At 38.9% G+C, this 27,154-nt stretch overlaps 1 protein-coding gene and 1 long non-coding RNA gene across 3 annotated transcripts in view; one reads left to right on the plus strand and one right to left on the minus strand.

Moving 5' to 3' along the window:
- LOC117410446 (synaptotagmin-like protein 2) overlaps positions 1-27,154 on the plus strand; it is a 93,727-nt gene that overhangs the window by 38,892 nt on the left and 27,681 nt on the right. The gene's annotated exons all lie outside the window — the stretch shown is intronic.
- LOC131737304 (uncharacterized) lies at positions 3,267-9,628 on the minus strand. 2 transcript variants are annotated; one of them, XR_009328916.1, is made up of 3 exons: positions 9,085-9,628; positions 8,799-8,907; positions 3,267-4,473 (listed from the first exon to the last, which is right to left on the minus strand). It is a non-coding gene; the product is annotated as an uncharacterized LOC131737304 (long non-coding RNA). The 2 variants fall into 2 exon arrangements; XR_009328915.1 differs by lacking the exon at positions 3,267-4,473 and adding an exon at positions 6,556-7,386 and having other exon boundaries at positions 9,085-9,626.

Consider the following 27,154-nt stretch of genomic DNA (forward strand, 5'->3'; position numbering starts at 1 on the left):
TGTAGGCAAAATGTTGGCATTAAAAGGAATTTAAAGCAATTGGCTTTGGTTTTGAAATAGTTAACCTGCTATGGTATTTTCTTACTAATAATCAATCAATGACACTATTTTATATTCAATTGGCCCTACTCTATCTTCAGTGCTATCAGACTTGCAAACAAGTTTCAATCAGATTCAAAAATCTTTTTGTGATCTACGTTTATTGCTTAATGTTAATAAAACTAAATGTATGTTATTTAATAGGGGACGTTCAAATGTTACCAATCCTGCAGTTCTTGCATAAGGCTGCAAAATTGGTACCTTTTGTAAAGTTGACCTTGAGCAAGTGGAAGTTTATAAATATCTGGGTATTTGGCTAGACAGTGCACTTACGTTTAAATCACATATCGTTAAACTACAATCGAGAGTTCGAACTAGACTCGGCTTTCTTTACCAAAATAAATCATGCTTCACACGGCCAGCTAAGTATTTATTGGTACAGATGTCTGTACTACCCATTTTAGATTATGGAGATGTCATTTATAAAGCTGCTTCTAATGTTGTCCTTAGGAAGCTTGATGCTTTATATCATTCTGCAATAAGATTTGTCACTGGTGCTCCCTACCGCTCTCATCACTGTGATCTCTACACTGTGGTTGGCTGGCCCTCACTTCAAACATGTCGGCTATGTCATTGGTACAAACTCATTTACAAAACCCTAATCGGGAAATCACCCCTCTATTTAAGCGAATTTTTGACTATATCGGTCTCCTATTACAACCTTCGATTCAGCAATTTAATTAGTTCAATTGTCCCTCGTGTTTTTACTGCTGTTGGGTGTAACTCATTCCAATATGCAGCTGCTCACGATTGGAATGAGTTACAATCAAGGCTTAAACTCCCTGGTTTTATCTCAGAGGGTGCTTTCTTTTCTAGACTTGAAGCTTTGTTCCCTGTTTCATGTGCTTGTCAGAGCAGACAATGATTTTATTAGGTTTTTTTTAGTTTATTTTATTGATTTCATATTGTTGTAATGTCTCTAACAGTCTATGTATTGTTGTCTGTTGTATTTATGTTGCCTCTTGGCCAGGTCGGCATTTTAAATGAGAACTTGTTCTCAATGTCTTTACCTGGTTAAATAAAGGTTTGAATTGAATTGAAATCAATATTTATTTTATATAGCGCTTTCATAGTGGACCACCATCACAAAGTGCTTTACAAGATAGTGAGGAACAATGCATAATACATTAAATACATATATACTATATATAACAAATGTGCAAACTAAGGAAGACAAGCCTGATTGAACATCAATTAGCTGCAGAACACAGGCCCCCATAGGGATTGGTTTGATGGGTTTTATGTAAATATGATGAATCATATGCATGAACACTTAATGTGTGTATACTGGCTATATACCTACAAATTATACATTTGCTTATCGAGACAAAGGCAAAATCATTCTTAAAATTCAGAAAAAGATATCCAGGTTGACACATTCTTTGAGTTGTTCAGAATGTTCATAAAATCCAACTTAGCATTTGAAATTTATCAGGAATACTTTGCTAGTTTCATTTTGTTGTGAATCATATACATTTTTAAAACAATAAAAGCAGTGCTGTTGACTTATTTCACTCTTGTGTAAAATAAGCAAGTGCCAAAGGCAAATTCTAGGAGATAATTCCCCCCATAGACTTCAGTACAAGAAACACTTTACATACACTTTAATGTGCCACATTACAAATTATGTACTTTATCCTGCTTGTGATATGTACCAACAACAGTGTATCAATGTAATGGATAGCTAATACTTCATTATACTTTTCCTGTTTGTAATGTACTACATGTGCATTATCTAAACAGCTTTTATGCATCTTAAGATACCATCCCAAAATACAGAGAAACAAAAGATTTTCTTTCATAACAAATGAAAAAGCCCGCCCTCTCATTAAGCTTGTTATTTATTAAACCAGTTACTGATCAGCAACATTCGACTGAAAAAGGATACATACATTACAGAACTGTTTTAATTAATTAAACAATTTAAACAGGTTAAGCTTATTGGTACTAAATAGGCTTTAAATTAAATCATAAATAATACCTTTAAGGCTGTGAAAACATCACGTATCTCTCTGCTAATGACAACAGTAAAAATGCGCCGAGAAGGCTGTACATCTCAAGAGGGCTCCCTTTCAGTGTCTTAATTCAGTCACACAATTTTATAATGAAAATTTGTGACTGAGGTGCAGAGTAGCAGCAAAAATACAAACTCTCTCTGAGGGCTGTAAAACCCAATGTTACATCAATCAATCAATCAAGTTCCAGAGAGTCAGGGCCATGAAGCTAAAACAGTGCTCTCTGAGTGTGGTGCACTTTTGCTTGGGTATGACAAGCTAGCCAGAGTCAAAGGACCTCAGCTTGCATGCAGGGACATAGCGGTCAGCAGGTTGGAGAGATATTCTGGACCTGTGTGATGAAAGGCCTTGTAGGCAAGCAGGATCATTTTGAAAGTAATCCTGGTATTTTACAGGTAGCCAGTGCAGCTGGGCAAGACAGGGGGTAATGTGATCATGTTTTTTACATATGATAAGGATCCTGGTATTATTATTTATTTATTTTCTTAGCAGACACCCTTATTCAGGGCGACTTACAGTCGTAAACAAAAATACATTTCAAGAATCACAATACAATTAAGAGCAAGCATTTTGAACCAGCTGCAATCAGTTTATGGCGTGTGACGGAAGACCATCATAGAGAGAGTTGCAGTAGTCGAGTCGAGAGAGAGAGATGAATGCATGACAGAGTATCTCTGCATCAAGGAGGGAAAGGTAGGGACAGACTTTTGAGATGTTTTGGAGGTGGTAGAAGGAGGATTTGAATACAGAGGAGATTTGGGCATCAAAGGAGAGGTTACTATCCAGAAGTACACCAAGGCTTCGTACAGTGGGGGAAGGCAGCAGCAGACAGTTTCTGAGGTTCAAGGCAGCAATATTGAGATTCTTGAGTTGAGTTTTCGATCCCACTAGAAGAAGTTTAGATTTGTTAGTGTTGAGATGAAGAGAACTAGCAGACAATGAGGCCTAATTTTAGGTAGAGCTCAGTGTAAACTGCATAGGAGTGAAACATGAGGCTATGCTGGAGGATGAGGTGGCCCATGGGAAGCATGTAGATATTGAAGAGAAGAGGCCCAAGAACTGACCCTTGAGGGGCATTGCAAGTGACCAGGGTTGCGTCAGCACTGCTTCCATTATAGAAAACAGACTGCATGTGTCCAGATAGGTAAGAGGACAGCCAGAAGAGACAGGTTCCAGAGATCCCAGTATACTTCTGAAGGGGGTCAAGAAGAATGCTATGCTCTATGGTGTCAAAAGCAGTAGTTAGGTCAAGGAGGACAAGGACAGCGGGAGCACCAGCATCAGCATTGAGCAGGAGATCATTTACAATCCAGAGCAGAGCAGTTTCAGAACTGTGATGAGACCAGAAGCCAGACTGCAGAGATTCAAGCAGATTGTTATCTGTGAGATGTTTCATCAGCTGGCTGGCTACAACCCTTTCAAGAGTTTTGGAGAGAAAAGGAAGATTGGATATAGGACGGAAATTACAGTCGAGGGAGGGTTTTTTGAGCACCGCTGTTACTCAGGCAATCTTGAGGGCAGCAGGAACCAAGCCTGAGACCAGGGATAGGTTGAAAGTGAGCATAATGGACGGAGCAAGATCAGAGGCACAGAAACGGACAAGATTTGTCGGCCAGGGGTCCAAGGGGCACGTGGCAGTAGTTGATTTCAGCAATATGCTGGAGATATCAGTAATGGAGAGAGGAGAGAAGGAGAGAGCAGGAGGGGCAAACGGAGGGGAGTCAAGGTGGTCGAGTACTATACTGGGTGTGGGGCAGGAGAGCGTAGAATAGATGGTGTCAATTTTGTTCTGAAAGAAAGAGGTGAGAGAGGAGGATGAACGGAAGATGGATTTATCAGCGGCTGGATGCAGGATTTAAATGGTTTTAAAGAGAATATTGGGTTTACCGTGTCCCATGGATGTACAGTTGTAAGCTACAGCTAGCATCTAAGCTAGTAAATAAGTTTTAAAAAGGATTGATTTAGGTATGTTGTATGAACGGGTTTCCATGAAGACATTGCCATTTGCAGCATGAGTTTGAAATATTTTTCTTCACAACAGAACTAAATTATAGATAATGCTATTAGCGGTATTAAAGTACATTTCCAACTGCTCTACAGAAGCTCATATATTTTTTCCATTGTATTACAAAGGTTACCATCTGGACTGTGCTCCCTTTCAGAGTATGTTCATCAATAATTATGCAGTCTTTAAGAATCAATTACATTTTAATTAAAAAAATGTCTTTGGAAATCATTTCGGCGTGAGTGGTGATTGGACATGGTCCTCCAAATATTGCACTGCACACAAGAGCAGATCCCCTTCATTTACTGGTATAGACAGGTGTTAAAAGGTTACAGTCTGCATTCAAAGTTTCAACTAATGAAAGATAATAAAAAATACAGTTGGTTATTCACAAAACAGGTCTAAACTGTTTATTTTAGTCATCAAAAAAGACTAAACTTTGCGATTAGGACCCTACACACAACACTGTATACAATGTAAGCTTTTTTTCCTGCTTTGATAAATAAAGGAAAAGTAAGGCATTTCAAACGTTTTTACTAACATTAGGCACATTTTGAATTACCTATGATAATGTTAAATCTTTAAAGACCTGTATGATAATCACTGGATAACGATTATCATCTTGTCAAGAGGCTGTGTGGTCCAGTGGTTAAAGAAACGGGCTTGTAACCAGGAGGTCCCCGGATTAAATCCCACCTCAGCCACTGACTCATTGTGTGACCCTGAACAAGTCACTTAACCTCCTTATGCTCTGTCTTTTGGGTGAGACGTAGTTGTAAGTGACTCTGTAGCTGATGCATAGTTTACACACCCTAGTCTCTGTAAGTTGCCTTGGATAAAGGCGCCTGCTAAATAAACAAATAATAATAATAATGATACACAAGACACAAAAAAGAAAAATATTTTCAAGCAGGTGTGGGTTTTTAAAGTGGGGTTTGTTGCCGCTAATCATCTACATGCATTATGTATTGTATATTTCAAAGACTGCAACCAACACATGCTATGACTAGTACCACGTTTCCATGAACCGCATAACCTGGTACGTGCTCGAGTTGCCCCCCCACACCTCTGTTTCCATGTTTTTAAATTACTCGAGTTGGCTCCCAATTCGGGCAGGCACGCAAATTCTGGTCTGATTTCACTCCTCGGGCTGGCCTGAATTCTAAAGTTTGAATTTGGGCTGGGAGGAAATTACATCACTAAATTTCAATAAAAAATGTTGCAGGGGGCAAGAACGTACCATATAATAGGACATTTTGGCTGGTATTAAAGTCGGTGGATTTGCTACTTTGGGGGATTTTGACGTTTTTTGAATTGCCGTTTTTCACTTAGCACGGTTACAAAGAAAAATGAAACGCATTTGGCTGTTACTTAATTAAACTCTTGCAAAAAAAAAAAAAAAAAAAAAACACAAAAAAAAATCAATCCTACTACAGTAACAGGTGCAGTTTACACTGCCTCTGGGTTTCTGATCGCATCAGATCAATTCCAAACATGAGGCTATGCTGGAGGATGAGGTGGCCCATGGGAAGCATGTAGATATTGAAGAGAAGAGGCCCAAGAACTGACCCTTGAGGGGCATTGCAAGTGACCAGGGTTGCGTCAGCACTGCTTCCATTATAGAAAACAGACTGCATGTGTCCAGATAGGTAAGAGGACAGCCAGAAGAGACAGGTTCCAGAGATCCCAGCATACTTCTGAAGGGGGTCAAGAAGAATGCTATGCTCTATGGTGTCAAAAGCAGTAGTTAGGTCAAGGAGGACAAGGACAGCGGGAGCACCAGCATCAGCATTGAGCAGGAGATCATTTACAATCCAGAGCAGAGCAGTTTCAGAACTGTGATGAGACCAGAAGCCAGACTGCAGAGATTCAAGCAGATAGTGTTGAAACACTTTGACATCTGACACATTATTTCCCTTGTCCGGCGCTTCTTTCCCTGTTCTGCATACCACTCTGCCAGAGGTATATGTACTACATGAAACAAATGCGAAAGAATATCTAGATGGATTTCTCTTTCAAATCATTGATCATTTGACTGCAATACCATCTGCAGCAAATGCACATCTTGACCTTTAACTCGCAAGTATTTCCTGCCCAACTCACGTGATAACTCGGGTAACTCAGAAAACCATGGAAACGCCTCCTTTTTCACCAACTCAAGTTGTCCATCAACTCAAGTTCTGGGAGAATTCAGACCAGTTCGAGCGCACTCAAGTCGACTCGAGTTGGCTGTCCATGGAAACGAGGTATAAGGCTAAGTCACAGTGGTCACATATTCCGTGATTTTTGTTAGTGTCTGTGATTTTAGAAAAGAACATTGAACTTCACCAAAACTAGTGAGAAAAGTGTTTGATGCTATTCCACTGTTTGAAGACAACTGTGTAACACAGCCTCAATACTGTGCTTGCTACGAAATTGTTTGTGAAATGAAATGCGACAACGTTTACCAGTTCAGGAAAAACATGGAAATGAGATTCCCAACTCTTGCTGTAATTGCTGTGTAAAGTGCTTGACAGTACCAGTAAATAGTGTTGATGCAGAAAGATCATTTTCTGCATACAATAATGTACTTCGGGATGACGGGCGCTCAATGCTTTTAACTTTGTACTGCGCTCTGGGATGCCATGGCGTGAAGGGCACTATATCAAAATAAATTTGTATTGTATTGTATCGTATAGTATAAAGGCATCAAACCTCTCAATGTACATGTTGTATCAGAATAATACGTAAACAAACAAACAGACAAAACATTTAAAATAACTGCAAACTGTGCCACATCAGAAGCAACAGATGCACACAAAGAGACATTCTTTTTGGATTTCAAACATTATTTTTTAAAGGTATGTAAAACCTACAGTTTTTGTTTCCTGTCCTGTGTAGAAAACCCACCAAATGTTATGAAAAACAAACATTTGTGTTTATAGTTGCATACGCTGTGAAGCTTACCAATTTACAGGATTAAAACTTGAACCTGATGTTGTGAAAATCACAACAAATTAAAAAAATAGATTCATTTTCCTTTTTTCCTACTTATATACAGACTAATTTTATTTTTATGTAGGTATATTGTATTTAAAAAAAACATTTGAAAAAACATTGAATTTCCATCCGTGACGTCACACACCATGTGATTTCGAACATATTAACCGTGACTGCTCCGTGATTTTTAGTACAAATTTCCGTGACAAAATCCAGCCTTAGCTATGACCATCACAGTTTAAGAAAACATATTTAGCAGCAAAGCTTCAGCCTCCAGATAAAGCCTCTCTGTTGACGACAGTGAAAGCAGAAGAGATAAACGAGAGCATCAACATCTGCTGCCTTAAAAAAGAAAACTCATAGTGTAGCTCACTTCCATTTGTTTAGAGACTTTAGAGCTAAATCGGCTGTCAAATGGTTCAAAATTTGACAAAATGTCTGTCAAGCTGCTTTGCATCTGCTGTATGTGAAATATTCTTTTTGCATATAATTAAAAAAAAACAACATACATTTAAAGATCAAAAGTATTTATAATTTTGGAATTGCAAATGAGGCACTGCTGACTCACTGCAGTTACAGCTAAAGTACAGCCACCTTCAGTGGTTCAAACAGAGCTGAATTTGGCATTTCCCACTATACTGTGGCAGGTCCATGTGACTACATTACCAGTCTTTCATTTTCATTTAAAAGTAAATAAGTAGAAGGCAGGGAGTATGGGGGTTGAAAAAACCTTTCTGAGGACATGTACAGCCGATTCATTTTTTCAACAAATTGTGGAAACTGTGGAACAAATTCCTTGTGAAAACTGAAACTATCAACAAGTTCAGTCTGTATGGTACTTTATGGTACACAAACTTGTCTTAGCACACAGTACATTTACACATGAAATGGCGATGAACGTGCACATTTTTAAGCAAACATATTTAAGCAAACTCTGGTTTTGCAATAATGTATTACACAGAGAAAAAAGTGGGGAAAGAAAGACAGAACCAGACACCAATGAACGGGAGAAATTATATTTCAGGCACAAAAACAAACAATGGTGGAGTTTCCATGCATGTTTTTTTTAGCTTGAGACATTTGCTCGAGAAAAATGTCTTTTTTGGGTTTCCATTAGCTCAATTTGTTTTACTCAGGTAAACCAGGCTTTTCATCCGATGTGATGCTAATGAACGGGAAAGGTGGGGGTTGATATGTAAATTAGCTATGCGTAAAGTACTTGTGCTGTTTTTGAAGGTTACTATAGCAATTTTGTGAAAATGTGGTTTCCATGTGCAACGAGTGAATCTAAGCTGCTGTAATAAAGCAAAATACCTTGTGCCTGGTTGGTTAATAATGTGTTTTACTGCTCTTGCCCAAATTGTTTTTTTAAATGTCATTGGCATGTCCTTAGTATTGAATCCGTTTTCAACTAATTTATCTTACGACTCATTCATTAAAAATTAACTGGGAGGTCTAAAATGAAACTGACCAACACAGGTATTGCAGATCACCATGGCTGAAAACCGGCAGAGAGGTAGGATTCTAAAGCTCTGTGCCAGACATCTTCCATGTATGCTCCCAAGGCTGTCTGGACTGGGAACAGTGGATGTTTTCCCTTTGTTTCGGGAGCTTGAACCTCCAAACATCCTTTTCCAGCAAATCCTTATGTTTTGTTATCTAATGCCAATGGCTAGCGAAAGGACGGTTTGGACACATACTCGCCCATCTTGCTGGTGGGGATAGGTTGTGCTGCATCACTCTTTCACAGATCTGCAGTGGTTAGAGTCCTTTCACATCACCAGGGCAACATTCAGCATTATAGTGGAACTGGTAAAGGAAGATATGCAACCAAAAAGGAATTATATATGGCCTCCTGTGCCAATGGAAAAAAATTTGATGGCAATGAGAGATGGCACTCAAAAAGAAGAGTCAACACATAAGTTTATATCTACTGAAAGTTTGCAATACAAATTATCAATAACAACAATGTGTGGCATTACTCACCTCCACTGTCCTGTGTTTTCTTGGGGGTAAAAAAGTGTAAATCGATGATTGATTTGATAACCGCTTTATCGTTCAGACTTCATCACCAACATCGCTTGTAAGCTCGAAATAGATTGGTCCATCGCGATTCATGGTGTCCATGGAAACATAAGCCCAGAAACGAAATGCCCTCAGAGAACAAATGTTTTACTCGACTTACATACATAATGAATTGTGGAAATTGCCACTATTTTACTGGAAGAAAATAAAAAAATGGAACATAGCACTGTAAAAACTCATCCGGAAAAGTAGACAGCAATTTAGCTGGCCGCCGGCTGGAAATGAGAAGGCTGATTACCCAGTTAAATAGGGTTATTGTTTTAAGTAGCCTATTGTAAGGATTTCCCTGATCTTGTAGCTCTTTAGCTTAGCATGTGGAATGACATACACCCATGTAGGGAGCAACTGGCTTTTCATAACTCAGAGTGCAGCTGTGGCCTTGGGAAAGATGATAAAACTTTTGTTTTCCCATAAATTGTTTCTGCTTAATAAGTTGTTTGGAGCCGATATACAAACCATAATCAAACCAACTGAAACTGGTTCTAAAACCATTTACTTTTGTTAAAAGTGACATGCTATATTATTTATTTCTTAGCAGACGCCCTTATCCTGGGCGACTTACAATTGTTACAAGATATCACATTAATTTTACATACAATTACATTATTTTTTACACATTATTTTTACATACAATTACCCATTTATACAGTTGTGTTTTTACTGGAGCAATCTAGGTAAAGTACCTTGCTCAAGGGTGCAGCAGCAGTGTCCCCCACCATGGATTGAACCCACAACCCTCTGGTCAAGAGTCCAGAACCCTAACCACTACTCCACACTGCTGCCCTATAACTTTAGATAAGTGTCACAGAACACATAATAATACACTATACAATTGGCTTTTTCTGATAAACAGGCACCTTGTGTGGGGCAGTGTACACATTGTTCCAGTTAAATTGCACAAGCCCTTATTGTTTCATCAGCCTGTGTTCCTTTTCCATTATACTACTGTTACTTATGCTTCCCATTTAAATGGTAAAGAAATCATTGAAACTGTCTGTAAACATTGTGTGATTTTCCTGCGTTTAATGTAAGCTCTGAATCAACGCAGGGTTAATGAAGTCTTAAAATTAAGTGGTACATAGCTGGTGCACATCAGCTGTTTGTAATCACCAGTCTTGTTGTTCGACCTTGTGATGCGTGGGTATAGCGCTTTGCTGCCTCTGAGAATTGAGCAAAACTCATAGCATTGTTCTTAAATGTAACTTCTTCTTTTGCTGACATTGGTAAAGTGAAGAAGAAACGCAAATATGCTTGTCTCACACCATGCATCATGCTAGGGAAATAAGACCAAATTTGGTCAAGGAAATTACGTAAGCTAGCTGTATGTCTGTGCTGTACGAAGTAATTTCTTTGGTCAGGTCGGGTCAGCTCAGCTCAGAAACTAACGTCTACACTGATGACGGCTCAGAAACTAACATCTCTGTGCCATGCCCAGCTCAGAAAAAAACAACATCTCTGATGCCATGAAAGCTCAGCTTGGCTCAGGAGTAAATAACATCTACACTGACGCCAGCTCAGAACACCATCAACTTTGATTTGCTTTTTTCCTGCTTGCATTTTGATTCCTGAATAAACTATTTTGATAACTTTACCTGAAGAAGATTAATTATTTTTAAGAAGAAATCAAACCTCTTACACTATGTTTTAATAGCAATCAGGGAAAAATACAGGTGTCCTTATTGATTCGTAGTGAATACAGGGATGGAAATGAGACTCCCATTGCATAGCAGTGTGATGCATTCCTGGCTTTACTATGAGTTCAGTAAGACTATATCTGGTCTTGTTATCTATAAACTGTGGCTAATCAAGTTCCTAATAAAACCTGGAAAGGGTGAAACTGTTATGTATATGTTGTGTTATTTCCATCCATGGAATATAAAGACTCCTTCCATTACTACTCTCTTCCTTGTATGTTCTAGATAATGAACTGCAGTGATTACAGCATGTCCCCAGCACTGTACATTTCACATCAATATTTTACAAACATAATCAGAATTTTTTATTCACATAAACCAAATGGGGGGATGGGACAGAGAGCAAATGAATCTGAATCAACAATCTCCCTCTCGACCTGTGAGAGCACTGTACAGCAGGAATTGCCCGCCCCGTACTGAATGTTTCAGCAGTTCATTCCGGGGCAGTCGGAAGCCGGCCATTCAGGAAAGGGACGGTGTCACGGTACCAGGAGTCATCGCCCTAGTATGGTAAGCAAAGTTTCATTCATGAATTGGAGGAGACATGATTGAACTAGCTATCGGAGGGGGCGGGGCTGAGGGTACTTTAGGGGAACGTGATGCCGTAATCGGTTCCTTTTGTTGTGGTTGATGGGAGGAAACGAGGACTATTCAGAACATGAGTTAAATGTTTTGTCTTTGCCAGACTGATTAAGCACGGATCTGGGAGCTGCAGCCTTTGGCCAGCGATTCAACCGGACTTCACCGCACCTGCACTTAACCAGCATCATTGTTTCCAGCACCACACCTGCACTAAGAGCACTCACTGTCCGGAGACGTGTCTGTGTTTGTGTTGTATCTGTGATTTTGTAATTATTATTTTGGGACTGCAACCCCTTGTTTTGGCTCTGGCAATACCCATTGCTGGGTAGAGCCAGCTTTAATATTTAAACCCGGTCAAGGAAATTAAACAAAGAACTTGAACCGTGAACTCTGTGTTTGTCCTTGTCTGGAGCACCTGCATCACCCTTTCACTACGCACTGCAACCCACACATTCACAGGGGATAAAACAGAAAGCATTTTGCAATACTGTGCTTTTCTACATTAGTCAGTGGGGGAAATCTGCTGCACATGTATCCAAATCAAAGCTCATAGACATCTGGTAGATGAAACACGTTATAGCTTCCTACTCTTTAAATCTCAACCTGGCTACAGACAACTTCAGCAGCTTTCTGGAAGTTTTCACAACCCAGAAAGGTTATAAAATCACAAGAGGAAATGCAGAATAAAGGAATCCTGTTGTCTGTTTTGAGGTTTTTTTCTTGAAAGGAGAACATTTCAGCTAAACCCATTTGCTATAAATGCATTTTTTTCTGGTATTTGAAGAGATTTTTTTTTCAAGTAGAGATACCATGACCTTTGAATTTTTATCAGCTCTGAACAGATAATCTTTTTATCCCACCACAAAATCCTTCTCTCTGTGGTGAAATCAGTGTCAATAATTTCCAACCTTTTCAGCAAGAACAAATATACCCCTGGAAGACTATTTTCAGCACATCTTTAAAATTAAATTGTATAGTAAAACAGATGTCTGGTAAGTATTATCGGCGGCTGCAGTCTGGTAAAGGCTTTACACTGAGGTGGATGAAATGGAGGATTAACATTTTGAGATTCCAATGGAGTCTACAATGTTATTATAAAACAAAAAGATTTTAACAGAAACCCCTAGAGGATTCTTGAATAATAATGAAAGTTCAAAGTACTGTTGCTTTTCAAGAGCCTGAGGCTTAACCTTGTGACAAGAACTGCTTGTTTTGCAGATATTGTCCTAGTAAGGGTGTAGTATTGTAGTGAACATACATTTACCTTTTTTCACTGCTTATGCAGAAACAACAGAAACTGTATAACAACCATAACATGCTCACGCCCATCAACAGAATCCATAAACTGAAAGTTTAAAGGTTAGGAGAAAAAAGATGCATTAAGTTTTTCTGTTGGCCACATTGTCATGAATAATATTTGCTACAAATTTATTTCCATGTTAACTTTCTTACTAACCAAACAGATGTTGTCATCACCACCCCACCAGTGAGGAAGAAATAGCTCCTTTTCTTGGAGACCCCTCAGTAAGGCTGTGTGACAGAGAAAGAATGAAACTTGGTTATAAATCCCGTTCCTGACCTGTGAGGGCACTGTGTAAAGGGAACAGAGTGCCCCGGACTGGATGGTCTGACAATTCATTCCAGGGAAAGATAGAAGTTGGCCATCTAGAAATGGGGCAGTGCCACAGTATACCAAGTCATCGCCCCAGATGGGAAGCAATGTGGCAACCGAGGATTGGAGGAGAAACGGTTGCACTCGCTAACCAAGGGGGCATGGCTAAACAATCTGTTCCTTTGTTATGGTTGCGAGAGAACCCATGAAGGAGAGTAAAAAAGTAACCGTGAGTGTTTAGTGTTTGTTTGTTTTGTCGTGTCTAATTGTACTCGTTTGTTCTTATTAGATGGCTAACACGTACTGGGAGCTGTCGCTTAAGTCCAGCACCAACCTGGACAACACTTCACCACTGTGCATGAATAAATTGTATTTCATCACTTGCACGTTAGCACTCACCCTGGACTTGTAATCGTGTGTGTGTCTTTATGTGTACTATACTGTGTTTATTATTTCGGGACTGTAACCCGTTGTTTGGAACAGTGCAATACACATGGCTGTGTATTGCCTGGGATTATTCTTTGCAGTCGCCAGACTGGGATTACAAAATAAATGTCTGTTTGGATTGTGAACTTTGTTGTCTGTATTCTGTTTCGTAATCACATCACCTCTGCACCTGCGCAAACCTGCAAACCACTTTGCCACAGGCTGTTTAGTAGGTTGTCCTCACCATGAGAACTGGGAGTATAATCTGACACATGTTCCTTGGCAGCAATTCCTCTTCCGCCTGTCATCCGCATCAGTGTAACATTGCTCTTCTGTTGAGAATCCCAAAGATTCTGAAGATAAAGCATCTCTCAGGCCATGAGCTTGTCTTGGTTTTTGATTTGGCTCAATACCATCTTGTTCCATGGACTTTTCCAAAGATGCTGGAGTTGTGGTATCAACTGTCAACGCCAGTGACTGGGCGACTTTTCTTGGAGACACCTTCTTGAGGCAGTTTATTAGGCTAGAACTGGGACTGTAACCAAAGAAATTGTCCTTTCTTAGCAGCAATTCCTGTTCCTCCTTCTCTAGGCTGTTATGTCCATATTTGTTATAAGGGTCTTCTGTAGAGATTCCAAAATATTTTGTTAATAATATATCTATATAGCTCCCGGGCCATGTTCTCCTGGGTTTAGTTTCTCTGAATCTTCCACCACATCCAGGAATGGGAAAAGAGTCTCAGTTTCCCTTGAGGACCTGGATGAGGGTGTCTTCACATGCCTGTCTTGTTTTTGAAACCTGGGACTAAGTCAAGAGTGGAAGAAACTGTTGTGTGCTGTCAGAATCCTGTAAAATCTACTGTGCTTCTGACTGATTATTAGTCCCTCTTGATGGGAAAGCATCTTGCTTTGCCATATCTATTTGGATTAAAGACTCTAAATCACTGGTCGCTGGAAAAGATGGTGACTGAGGGGATAGTGTCTGAGCTTCATTTGGTGACCTGGATGAGGGACCCCTTGCTACAATTTCCTGTTCTGGAAAACTAGCATCTAGGGTCTTTTGGGTACTGTCATAGTCCTGTAAAATCTCAAGTGCTTCTGCCTGATCACTTGGCCCACTTGTACGAAAAACAAAGTCTTGCTTTGCTCTGTCTAATGGGGCATGGGTCTCTAAATCCATCAACACTGCCATTGAGGGAGACCATGTATCAGCATCTCTTGAGGAACTGGAACTTGAAGGTCTACTTGCTAGAATCTCTTGTTCCTGCAATGTAGGGCTTAAAAACAACACCATTGGGGGTTCTAGGGTGTTGTCAGTCATGTGAGATTGCCAGTGCTCCTGCCACATCACTTGCTCCCAAATTCTTGCTAGGTGCCATCTCAGTTAGTAAAGCAGGGTTTTCAGTTAGTTTTGAAATAAACCTGGCTTGTTTTGTGCTGATGTCATGTTCATACCTTTAGATACTATTTCCGTTAGCACAGCGATTGCCCAAACATTCGCAAAGTACAAGCTAACTTGGGAAAATGTGGTTTCGACTTGCACAGATCATACATGCCAGGGACATTATTAATCAGAACCATAACTGCTACTCGTCATACTCCACATGAAAAGTGTTTTTTTTTCAGAGATTTTTTCCCCCCAGATTTTTACCGATGTTTCAATTAAAAACTATTTTGTACCGATTTTATCCCTATTTTAATATATGTAAAATAAACTCCGAAAAATTCTCGGAAAAATTTTAAAACTGCATACAAAATTATTTCTACATACTACTAGAAATGTACACTGTGTACAGAAGAACACAATTTTCCGTTTTGTCATTTCAGGGTTTCTCCCGTGTTTAATATTTTGGGATTAGACAGCAAAACAGGCTATGGGAATTACACGATCATTTTAATTAATGTGTCAACTGTGGCTGTGTGGTCCAGTGGGTAAAGAAAAGGGCTTGTAACCAGAAGGTCTCCGGTTCAAATCCCACCTCAGCCACTGACTCATTGTGTGGCCCTGAGCAAGTCACTTAACCTCCTTGTGCTCCGTCTTTCGGGTGAGACATAATTGTAAGTGACTCTGCAGCTGATGCATAGTTCACACACCCTAGTCTCTGTAAGTCGCCTTGGATAAAGGTGTCTGCTAAATAAATAAATAATAATAAAGTTTAAAGGTTTACAAAACTTGAAAATGTTGCTGAATATGTCATTCAAGGTTGTTTTTAAAAAATCAATTTTGTCTGCTTATTACTTTTTTTGCAGCTAACACAGACCATTTTAAAAGAACTCTTGCTTCCAGCAATAGTTTGTTAAATTTCTAAAGATTCAATAGTGACTCGGAGTTCCAGTGTTACAATGAATATTTTAAAGAGTGGTTAAAAAGCTTTTGGGTGATGTTCTTGATGAACTATCAATGATAACACATAGGCAACTTACATCAGTAGAATATAATGTAAACAGAAAAAGAGTTTTTTTTTTTTTTTTTTTTTTTTTTTAAATTAAATGGCAGTTTTGTGATACTCGGTGAAATGTGTTTGTTTTTTTGCAATTCGTGATTTTCTTTAAAGAAAAATACCGTTCATTTTCCAGGCCCTACTTATATGAGGAGATCAGATCTGATCTAGAGCCGCTTACAGATGGGAGTCATGCAGTGCCAGGTCTAACCCACGTGTTCCCGGTGTTTACAGCAGGCAAATGCCCTGTTGAAACGCACCAGGAATTATATCTATTATACTGAGGTTCGTTCAAACAAATTTTCATAGCCAGTAATTCAGCAAGATGTATATATTTCACGTTAGTGAATCAGTGAATCAAACGAACAAATCTGTTGAATTGATTCACTAAACTGAATGAATGAAACAAACTGACTCAGTAAAAAGAATCGAACTGCACATCACTAGTTTTCAGGCCAGAAAAATAGCGCGCCTATCAGTGGTTAAAGCCTGGTTCCCATACGCACTAATAAATGATCACTTTAATGCGCGCACTAAAATTAACGTCCTTTAGTAAATACCTTGTGAATACAGCTCATCTCATTATTCTGAGAGCTGGATGCTCATTTAAATTATCATGCATTACCATACAAATCACAGATTCATTCTGATTACCATAGTGTGGCACAATGAGTGTGCACTGTAATACGCCCACTATTTTGTGCGATAATGAATAAAATTGCAATAGTAAATACGGAACTCATAACGTGCACAGTAATTGAGATTATCGCGCGCCATAACATTTAGCACCCTTTCATAAATGAGGCCCATATTTGAATCATCTGCTAGGTCAAAAGTGTTGGAATTGGGATGGATAAAGCTAATGCAGTGATAATATGAATAACTAGAAAATTTGCCGTATTATGCCTCTATTTGAAAATGTAATTTTATGTATATTAGATTCAATGATTTGAATACTCTTATTTTAAATCAACCAACATAACCATGATTTTACCTGCTCCAAAAAACATGCATTCTGCAGATTTATTATGTTTATGTTTCTAATATAAAACACTGGTCTCTGTTGGAATTATGGCATTCATCATGTTTGGAAGTTTGGAGACAACAGGATACAATGGGTTCCAACTAAGGCTGTCAAGCGATTAAAAAAATTAATCTCGATTAATCTTGAGATTAAAACAATGAATCTCAGTTAATCTTGATTTTAATCGCATATTTAATCAATACAATTACTGCATCCTCGTTTAAGTTTGTTTTATTACTGAAGCTATTGTAATAATTGAATGTGTTTTCTGTTGTTTTGGCCAGGTTACAGTATTTGACACTGTTCAGATTATTTTATTAAATATTATTAGTGTAGAAAAAAATGATTTGTTGTTTTTTTCTGTGCAACTAATGTTACTGTAATTGTAAAAAATATTGTTTAAAAATAAATGTGGCTATTGAAATACACCAAAGCTACAATGTTAACGGGTATGCAGTCGGTAGCTATCCAACAGCACTGGTTATACTTATAGTATCGTACTGTCACGGAATTAATCAAAACCCTTGAGCCTGGCACGATGTGGAGAATACATAAAATAAATACTGGTGTTCAGGTAGGCGCCTTGTCTAATCTGTTGTTGCAAATACCCACTGACTGTGACTAAAGCACAGAGGAGTGGAAAGTGGCAGATACAGAGGCAAGTCCATATTATATTAGAGACATTAAAATGGCCCATGGAGTGGCCAGATTAGTGTATTGATGTGAGCAGACTGAGATGGATAAGAACGGGACTTTCCAGAACTGTCCTGCAGGGGATTCCACAAGGTTTGGTTTGAGAGTGAGAAATTCCAAGAATAAACAAGCTTCTCCCAGACATCCAGACTGTCGTTGTGACAAATGCCAGCTAAGACAGGGGCCTTTTAAAAAGAGAGTTTGTACAGTTTGCTCCCCTGGAAGATGTTGTGTTTATACTGAGGTTAGTTCAGGACAGCCAATGGTTAATTTCAATGGAAAGGAAATAATAAGAGCAAACTGCCTTAAGTGTAAACAGCCAGTAGACTGGGGAGCCATGGGAAGCACGGTATGTCTGCAGTGTAGGGAGCTTACTAAGGGAGTTCAGTACATTACAGGTGCCAACCAGAGAGAGATCACCATACCTGTGATGCAAGATACTGGATGTCTGGGACCAGCCTTGCTGTTTGAGGGAGAAGAGGGGAACAGAAAAAGATGGGGTCCCTCTTGACCTGAAGAGAAGAGCTTGCTTGCTTGCTGCTAAATAGTTTTTTATCATAAAGTATATTTGCATACTGCATTTCCTATAATTAAAAATAAACCTATGCTTTCTGGTCACTAGCACCAGTTTTTATTAAAAAAAGATGAATTATAGTTGTCTTTTCTTTTAACACCTTTTCAGCGAAGCAGCAACACCTCAAGTATTTATAAATGAGGCCAGAGCTCGGGGCTTTTTCTAACTAACCATTTTCTCTGACAAACAAACTTATACTCAGTAACGGCCATCTAGACAGTGTATTTTTATCAGTCAAAAGGTCAGGGTGTGGTTTGGTCTTGCAGTATTGCTCGCTAGAGGTGGATTTTTGAGGAAGTAGGCTGAAGTCTATTTTCTGTGAAGGTGTTAAGTCAAGATGTATAACTAACATGCTAAACTTATTAATTAAATGATTTAAATTTACTTAAACAAATGTAAACTTTACAAGGTTAAATGAAAAAGTGCAGGTGAGTCCTAATTTTTAGGAAGCCGAAATCTTATTTTTTACCCAAAGCCGACCTGAATAAGAACAAATACCAGAGCTCACAACCCCTACATATCAAAGTGAGCCTAGTTTGAATGATTTTCCAGGGTAGCCCCAAATGTGTAAAACTATACTTTAGAAATAAAAATATAAAAAGTAATTAAATAAATAAATAAATAAAATGGCCATCCTATTTATTTATTTATATATTTCATAAGTACTAAAGTGGGCTAAGTAATGTTTAATTGTTAAAGTCAATATTGCAACAAGCATAATATCAAAACATTCAAAAATCATAAATATGCACTAAAAAAAGGCACAGTGCTAAAACAAAATGGTACAGCAAGTAGCGCATATGCAAGGAAATACTGAATACTGTATTAAACTGAAGACGGTCCCTGAAGAGAAATGAAAGCTAACTTAGTTTAAGGAAGGTATTGTATTTTCATCCACAACTTTAAGCACTCAAATATAAATCCTACTTAAAACTAAAAACAACTGTTTATAATTGTACTCAAATACCATGTTTATATTAGGTGGATAGTCTGGGCATTTTATTTAAAAGCATACTTATTACCGCATTAATACGATACTGAAGTTGGCTTTGTATTCAGTCAGCTTCTTATTCGCATCCCAGCTTCTTATTTGCATTCCAGTTTCTTATTCGCTAATATGCACAAATGTAACTAAAACTGAATAAGTACCTGGGTATTTCAGGGGATAAATCGCCTCAGCTGCTCATTTCAAAGTTAATACAAACACAGGGGGAACCCCTCAACGTCACCCATGAGTATTTATCTGGGCCCAAAACGGCCCACCTCAGTATGTGGGTTGACACGCTTTGACCCGGGTTGAGTGAGACAAAATGCTTGACGGCCGTTCGGATGCAAAACAAACGTCCACGCCTGCGTGAAGATTTCACTTCCACAAGGAACATTTCTGTTTATTCTGTTTAACCATATTTTTGTTGATTGAGACACAGCATGAGCCAGACTGCAGCAGGGATGTAGAAACATTTGCTCTAATCCAACATTTGGGCATACGGTTCAATCCAGAGAAGCTTGGATGGAAGTGTCAGTAACAAGCTGCTTCCGGAGCATTGATACGCACATCATGCACTTGAGTCTGTCACCCAGGTGAACCCTGCTTTATCACAAGCAGTGTGAAATCACGTACCCGACCCGCATGACACCGGGTCCTAGGTAGAGCATGCCAGTGTGAAAGGGGCTTTGGATGGATGCAAAGCATCTAATCATAATATTACCCTTGATTTTTAAGGGTAATTCCCATGTACTGACTTTCATCAGATTCTTGCTTCAGCAATTAAATGAATGATGAAGTAATACGTTCACTTAATTTTAAATGACTGTCGGTTGTCTGCGTTCCATATAGGGACTCGTCGTGTTTACCCTGAATCTGTTACCAAATTATATATATATACACATACATACATAGTTGCTGGTGAATCTGAGAAGGAAAATAATTTTGCCTTAAGGAATCGCGAGTGAAACAGAAAGTTTGAACAATTTTGTAACCGTTCCTTTAAAAAAAGAAAAAAAGTCCCAGGCTGCCATATTAATAAAACTAGTCACACAAAGCACAGTATATCACATAGACCTTGAGTAATTAATTGCAATTCTAGGTCTGCCCCAGAACTTCAATTAACGATCTGGAAGGTTTCTGTGATACATTCTCCTTATTGCTGTTCTGTCGCTTCACTAATGCTCAGATTACCATACTATTTAAATGAATTGCTGCAGCTTTTCTGTGGAAATGAGTGGAATGTCAGCAAACAAAATAACATGTCTGTGTGTTCTAATTTACAAGAGGGGCGGGTGTTGCACCAGACAAAAGTAAAATAAGATATTTTAGTACTGGACCATCTCTTATCCAACAGTACTGAGAGACTGCAAAGGATACTTATTTACATAGAGGTCATACATATTAACAACTAGTCACCCTGTTGCTACTAGTAGAAAAAAAATACCCTCCTAAGCAGGTCACAAAATTCATAGATGACACCTTAGCAATCTGATTTTTAGATCTACCAATAAACCAATAAACCGTACTTGACTTCAACAATGAAATAGTCCTTGCTCTGGACTAGAGAAAATTGGATGGTTCAATTTTATAGATCCATCAAAAGCTTTTTGTTTTAGATGGCCATCAATTACTGCAAGTAGGTTTTGAAATTGAGTTTGTTTCTTTTTACCTTGGTGGACTTGAGTAATTTGTTTCACTGAACTGAGAGATCACTCACCACGGAGAAATACAAGTTTGGATACACCAAGGTTCTATTTATGTGCGTGCGTGCGTGCGTGCGTGCGTGCGTGCGTGCGTCCAGGAGGCTGTGTGGTCCAGTGGTTAAAGAAAAGGGCTTGTAACCAGAAGGTCCCCGGTTCAAATCCCACCACAGCCACTGACACATTGTGTGACCCTGAGCAAAATCACTTAACCTCCTTGTGCGTAGTTGTAAGTGACTTTGCAGCTGATGCCTAGTTCACACACCCTAGTCTCTGCAAGTCGCCTTGGATAAAGGCGTCTGCTAAATAAACAAATAATAAATTATATATATATATATATATATATATATATATATATATATATATATAGGCAAACCATGGGGCTTGTCTAGCCACGTTAGAGTTTTCACTCTGTCTTCTTGTGTAAACAGATAGATTTCAAACAGGGCAGTGCCTGTGTATTTATTCTTATGCAAAAACAAAACAAAAGTCTAATTCTTCCAACTAAACTTTTCCCAAGATCTTAACTAATACCAGACAGGTATGCCTTTTCAGTGACCAAAAACCCCAACACTTACACACATAAACATTTAAACACAGTACCTTCTCAAGTTTCCCGCACAGGTCTTTCCCCAGGCCTTAGCCTTAATACAGACATTCATCTAGCTTTTCTGACCTGCTGTATATACACCTGCCTGCTTGAACACAGGCAGTTGTATTAACTTTTAGAACCAGGTGTTTCCCATCCTGGCTAATAGCAACCCCATGACATTCTGGGGAATGTAGTCCCATTATCCTCCAGGACTACACCTTTCCTCCCCCTTTTTCTGCCACTATATATAGAATATTTGTAAATATTTTAAGAACATTACAACATAAGAAAGTTTACAAATGAGAGGAGGCCATTCGGCCCATCTTGCTCGTTTGGTTGTTAGTAGCTTATTGATCCCAGAATCTCATCAAGCAGCTTCTTGAAGGATCCCAGGATGTCAGCTTCAACAACATTACTGGCTCCAGACCCTCACAATTCTCTGTGTAAAAAAGTGCCTCCTATTTTCTGTTCTGAATGCCCCTTTATCTAATCTCCATTTGTGACCCCTGGTCCTTGTTTCTTTTTTCAGGTCGAAAAAGTCCTTTAGGTCAACATTGTCAATACCTTTTAGAATTGTGAATACTTGAATCAGATCGCCATGTAGTCTTCTTTGTTCAAGACTGAATAGATTTAATTATTTAAGCCTGTCCTCATATGACCAGAACTGAACACAATATTCTATTGTAAAATATGATAGCTTAGTTTGGTTTTCTATGTTTATTTTATTGTTTTGTTATTCTTTATAGTGCAGTCTCTTGAAAGCCCTTGGAAACAGTGATCAATTTCCTAGACATAACACTTGCATTAAAGTGACCTCCTCCTGCTGAGTCCAATTGACACAGAGGGTCAGGAGAGCTCTTCGGTTAGAGTTAGTGCCACATTTGCTTAACCTGAATCATTTTTAAGATCAGTTTCACACTGTTCTGAATGCCTTCTGCCAGCAGGATTAAGGAGACCTGAATGCCCATGTTGTTGTTTGAAAAACAAAACCTGCTGTCTTGAATCACAGACTATGGCATATTTGGAAAAGTTGGTAAGCGGGTTTACGATAACAGGTTTAACAGGTTTTTACATGGACATCCCATTTTTTAAAGTTGGTGTCTACTTTGTTTACGTGACTGATCATTCATTCCGTTGACATAATTGGATCACCTAGCATCATTATCAAGACAGTGTGCTGGGGTGAAAATAGTGTTTATTTCTGGGATTTATTTTGTACAGGTACTTGCTTTCCTTCACTCGCATTCTGCAGTATAAAGCTACATCAACAACAGTATTATATTTATTTTTTTAGATTTGTTTATTTTTTGTGATAAATGTTTCATATTATTTTCAGTTAAAATGTGTGTATATTAACTGGACCCAGGAAAGGGTTAATCTTGAGTTAAAATGCTTCAATTCCATGTGAGAATGTGGATGGAATGGGGAAGCTGCAGACCTTGACTGGTGGTCTAATCAATTAATTATTGAATTTGGCTTCATGATGCAGGTGTATAAAAGACTGCAACAAGCCTGCATGTTCAGTCCTGTAGAGGCTGGGACTTAAGAAGGCGCTTCAGTGGGTTTGCTGCTAAAAGCAGCCACAAGTTTGACTGTATATTGTTAGTATTTGTTGAAAAGTAATTGGTTTTCCTTTATTTTTGTTGAATAAAAATGCTTAGTAGCATCACTATTTCAACAGCTCTGATTTCCTGCCTTTTTGCCCAATCGCTTGTGCCAAACCCTCACAGACAGATATACAATTATTTTCAAAACTTGATAATGGCATTTTTTTTATGTGATTATTGTAGTATTAACACCATCACATTATATGTGCAGTTACACAGTCTACTTAAAGGAAAAGACACTAGCTTTTTATTTATTTATAAATACATATCTCATTTATACCACTTTCAAAGGAGTTCTGCTGGTAAGACAATATGATTTCTGGTTAAACATTTTAGAATATATATACAGTACTGTGCAAAAGTTTTAGGCAGGTGTGAAAAAATGCTGTAAAGTAAGAATGCTTTCAAAAATAGACATGTTAATAGATTATATTTATCAATTAACTAAATGCAAAGTGAGTGAACAGAAGAAAAATCTAAATCAAATCCATATTTGGTGTGACCACCCTTTGCCTTTAAAACAGCATCAATTCTTCTAGGTACACTTGCACAAAGTCAGGGATTTTGTAGGCATATAGTCAGGTGTATGATTAAACAATTATACCAAACAGGTGCTAATGATCGTCAATTCAATATGTAGGTTGAAACACAATCATTAACTGAAACAGAAACAGCTGTGTAGGAGGAATAAAACTGGGTGAGGAACATCCAAACTCGGCTAACAAGGTGAGGTTGCTGAAGACAGTTTACTGTCAAAAGTCATACACCATGGCAAGACTGAGCACAGCAACAAGACACAAGGTAGTTATACTGCATCAGCAAGGTCTCTCCCAGGCAGAAATTTCAAGGCAGACAGGGGTTTCCAGATGTGCTGTCCAAACTCTTTTGAAGAAGCACAAAGAAACGGGCAACGTTGAGGACCGTAGACGCAGTGGTCGGCCAAGGAAACTTACTGCAGCAGATGAAAGACACATCATGCTTACTTCCCTTTGCAATCGGAAGATGTCCAGCAGTGCCATCAGCTCAGAATTGGCAGAAAACAGTGGGACCCTGGTACACCCATCTACTGTCCGGAGAAGTCTGGTCAGAAGTGGCCTTCATGGAAGACTTGCGGCCAAAAAGCCATACCTCCGACGTGGAAACAAGGCCAAGCGATTCAACTATGCACGAAAACACAGGAACTGGGGTGCAGACAAATGGCAGCAGGTGCTCTGGACTGATGAGTCAAAATTTGAAATATTTGGCTGTAGCAGAAGGCAGTTTGTTCGCCGAAGGGCTGGAGAGCGGTACACGAATGAGTGTCTGCAGGCAACAGTGAAGCATGGTGGAGGTTCCTTGCAAGTTTGGGGCTGCATTTCTGCAAATGGAGTTGGGGATTTGGTCAGAATTAATGGTCTCCTCAATGCTGAGAAATACAGGCAGATACTTATCCATCATGCAATACCATCAGGGAGGCATCTGATTGGCCCCAAATTTATTCTGCAGCATGACAACGACCCCAAACATACAGCGAAAGTCATTAAGAACTATCTTCAGCGTAAAGAACAAGGAGTCCTGGAAGTGATGGTATGGCCCCCACAGAGCCCTGATCTCAACATCATTGAGTCTGTCTGGGATTACATGAAGAGAGAGAAGCAACTGAGGCTGCCTAAGAAGAACTGTGGTTAGTTCTCCAAGATGTTTGGGCCAACCTACCTGCCGAGTTCCTTCAAAAACTGTGTGCAAGTGTACCTATTATTATTATTATTATTATTTATTTCTTAGCAGACACCCTTATCCAGGGCGACTTACAATCGTAAGCAAATACATTTCAAGTGTTACAATACAAGTAATACAATAAGAGCAAGAAATACAATAACTTTTGTTCAAGCAAAGTACAAGTGTGACAAACCACAATTCAATAATACAGCAGATAATAGTGATAGTTACATCAGGATATGATTAAATAGTGATAGTTACATCAGGATGTGATTAAATACAAAGTACTACAGGTTAAACACTTGGCAGATTACAGTATTCTGAAGTACAGGATTAAATGCAGTAAAATAGGGGGCAGATAAGAGCAAAATAGGTGATAGTGTCCCAGGATACAAACAGAGGAGTTCTACAGGTGCTCTTTGAAGAGGTGAGTCTTGAGGAGGCGCCGGAATGTGGTCAGGGACTGGGCAGTCCTGACATCTGTAGGAAGGTCATTCCACCACTGCGGAGCAAGGGTGGAGAAGGAGCGGGCTCTGGAGGCAGGGGAGCGTAGCGGAGGTAGAGCTAGTCTTCTAGTGCAGGCGGAGCGGAGAGGTCGAGTGGGGGTGTAGGGAGAGATGAGGGTCTAGAGGTAGCTGGGTGCAGTCTGGTCAAGGCATCTGTAGGCTAGTATAAGAGTCTTGAACTGGATGCGAGCGGTGATCGGGAGCCAGTGGAGCGAGCGGAGTAGTGGAGTAGCGTGGGCGAAGCGAGGCAGAGAGAACACCAGGCGGGCAGCAGAGTTCTGGATGAGCTGGAGCGGACGGGTGGCGGACGCAGGGAGGCCAGCCAGGAGGGAGTTGCAGTAGTCTAGGCGGGAGAGTACCAGGGCCTGGACCAGGAGCTGGGTAGCATAGTTGGTGAGGAAGGGTCGGATTCTTCGGATGTTGCTCAGGAAGAATTGATGCTGTTTTGAAGGCAAAGGGTGGTCACACCAAATATTGATTTGATGTAGATTTTTCTTCTGTTCACTCACTTTGCATTTTGTTAATTGATAAATATAAACTATTAACATGTCTATTTTTGAAAGCATTCTTACTTTACAGCATTTTTTCACACCTGCCTAAAACTTTTGCACAGTACTGTATATATTTTTTTTCCTAAGAGCAATATTTTATAAACAACTTTCCTGAACTGCCTGTTAAGAAAACTTCCCGTAATAAACGTTGATAACGGGAAGTTGCGAGACTCCTACAAAAAATTAATCACATAAAAAAACACATAAATAAAGGTCATATGACAACCATCAGGGCCAGAACAACCCCAAACCTCAATTTAAACCATTTTCATGTATTTGACTATTCAAAGGTTTATAATTCTAAACTTACAATTGCGTTGTATGTATTTGTATTTTTGGTGGGGGACTGGGGAAGGATCACCATTATTTTTTTTTTCTTTTTGTGCTGTATCTATTGTATGCACATATGAACCTGGACCTTTTCTATTGAGCACATTCAACACTACCCCATGAACATTGATTACTTTAATCAAGTCTTAACTGAACACATAAAAAGCAACAGTCAATTAACATCAAAGTAAAATAGATTCTCTGGTGGTTTAAACAAATGTTTAATTTATTCAGCTTAGGGGGCAATTCAATCAAACTAAGTTCCCTGCAAATTAGTACTGAAACTTCCCAGTACTAACTTCCCCGAAGTTGATCAATGTTTACAATACTGGGGAGCTGTGGGGAATTCAGTGAAGTTTAAAGTACTAAATATGTAAATTAGGTGAGGTTTGGGAGTGGAGGAGAATTGATGTGCATATTTTCTCTCCAAACCACTTCCCCCATTTGAATAAACTGAGATACACAATTGCTTTATAATATTCCCTCACTCACCTGATCAGAAGCAATGAATATACTTTAAAGTTAACCCAATTAAGTAGGAAAGATGCTGAAACTTGTGTTTCATATTTAAATTAAGAACTCAAGTCTAATGCATTCTGGAAAAATAAACATTGAAAAGGAGAAAGCCTATTTATGGGTTTAAAGAATAAATAGCTGGGTTCCAAAAAATATAGCATTACACGTCCCCACCACTGTTTAAATAACGTACCTGTAATGTCCTCTCCAGTACACTGATAGTGTAAGGATTATTACCCACATTGTCAATCGGGTAACACAGCAATAACGATCCATGTTATGATACGGAACAGAAAAGCCAGAGGACTTTTTTAAATGTATATATAATTGCTCTTCCTGCAGTGATTTAGAGGACAGATCTCAAACCCCAGTGCACTAGAGTGGACTTTAAAGTTATAAGTGTAAAAAGTTTGTCAGAATGTTAACAATGAAAAGAAA

Source organism: Acipenser ruthenus, chromosome 6 (genome assembly GCF_902713425.1).
Source record: "Acipenser ruthenus chromosome 6, fAciRut3.2 maternal haplotype, whole genome shotgun sequence".
Classification (NCBI taxonomy): domain Eukaryota; kingdom Metazoa; phylum Chordata; class Actinopteri; order Acipenseriformes; family Acipenseridae; genus Acipenser; species Acipenser ruthenus.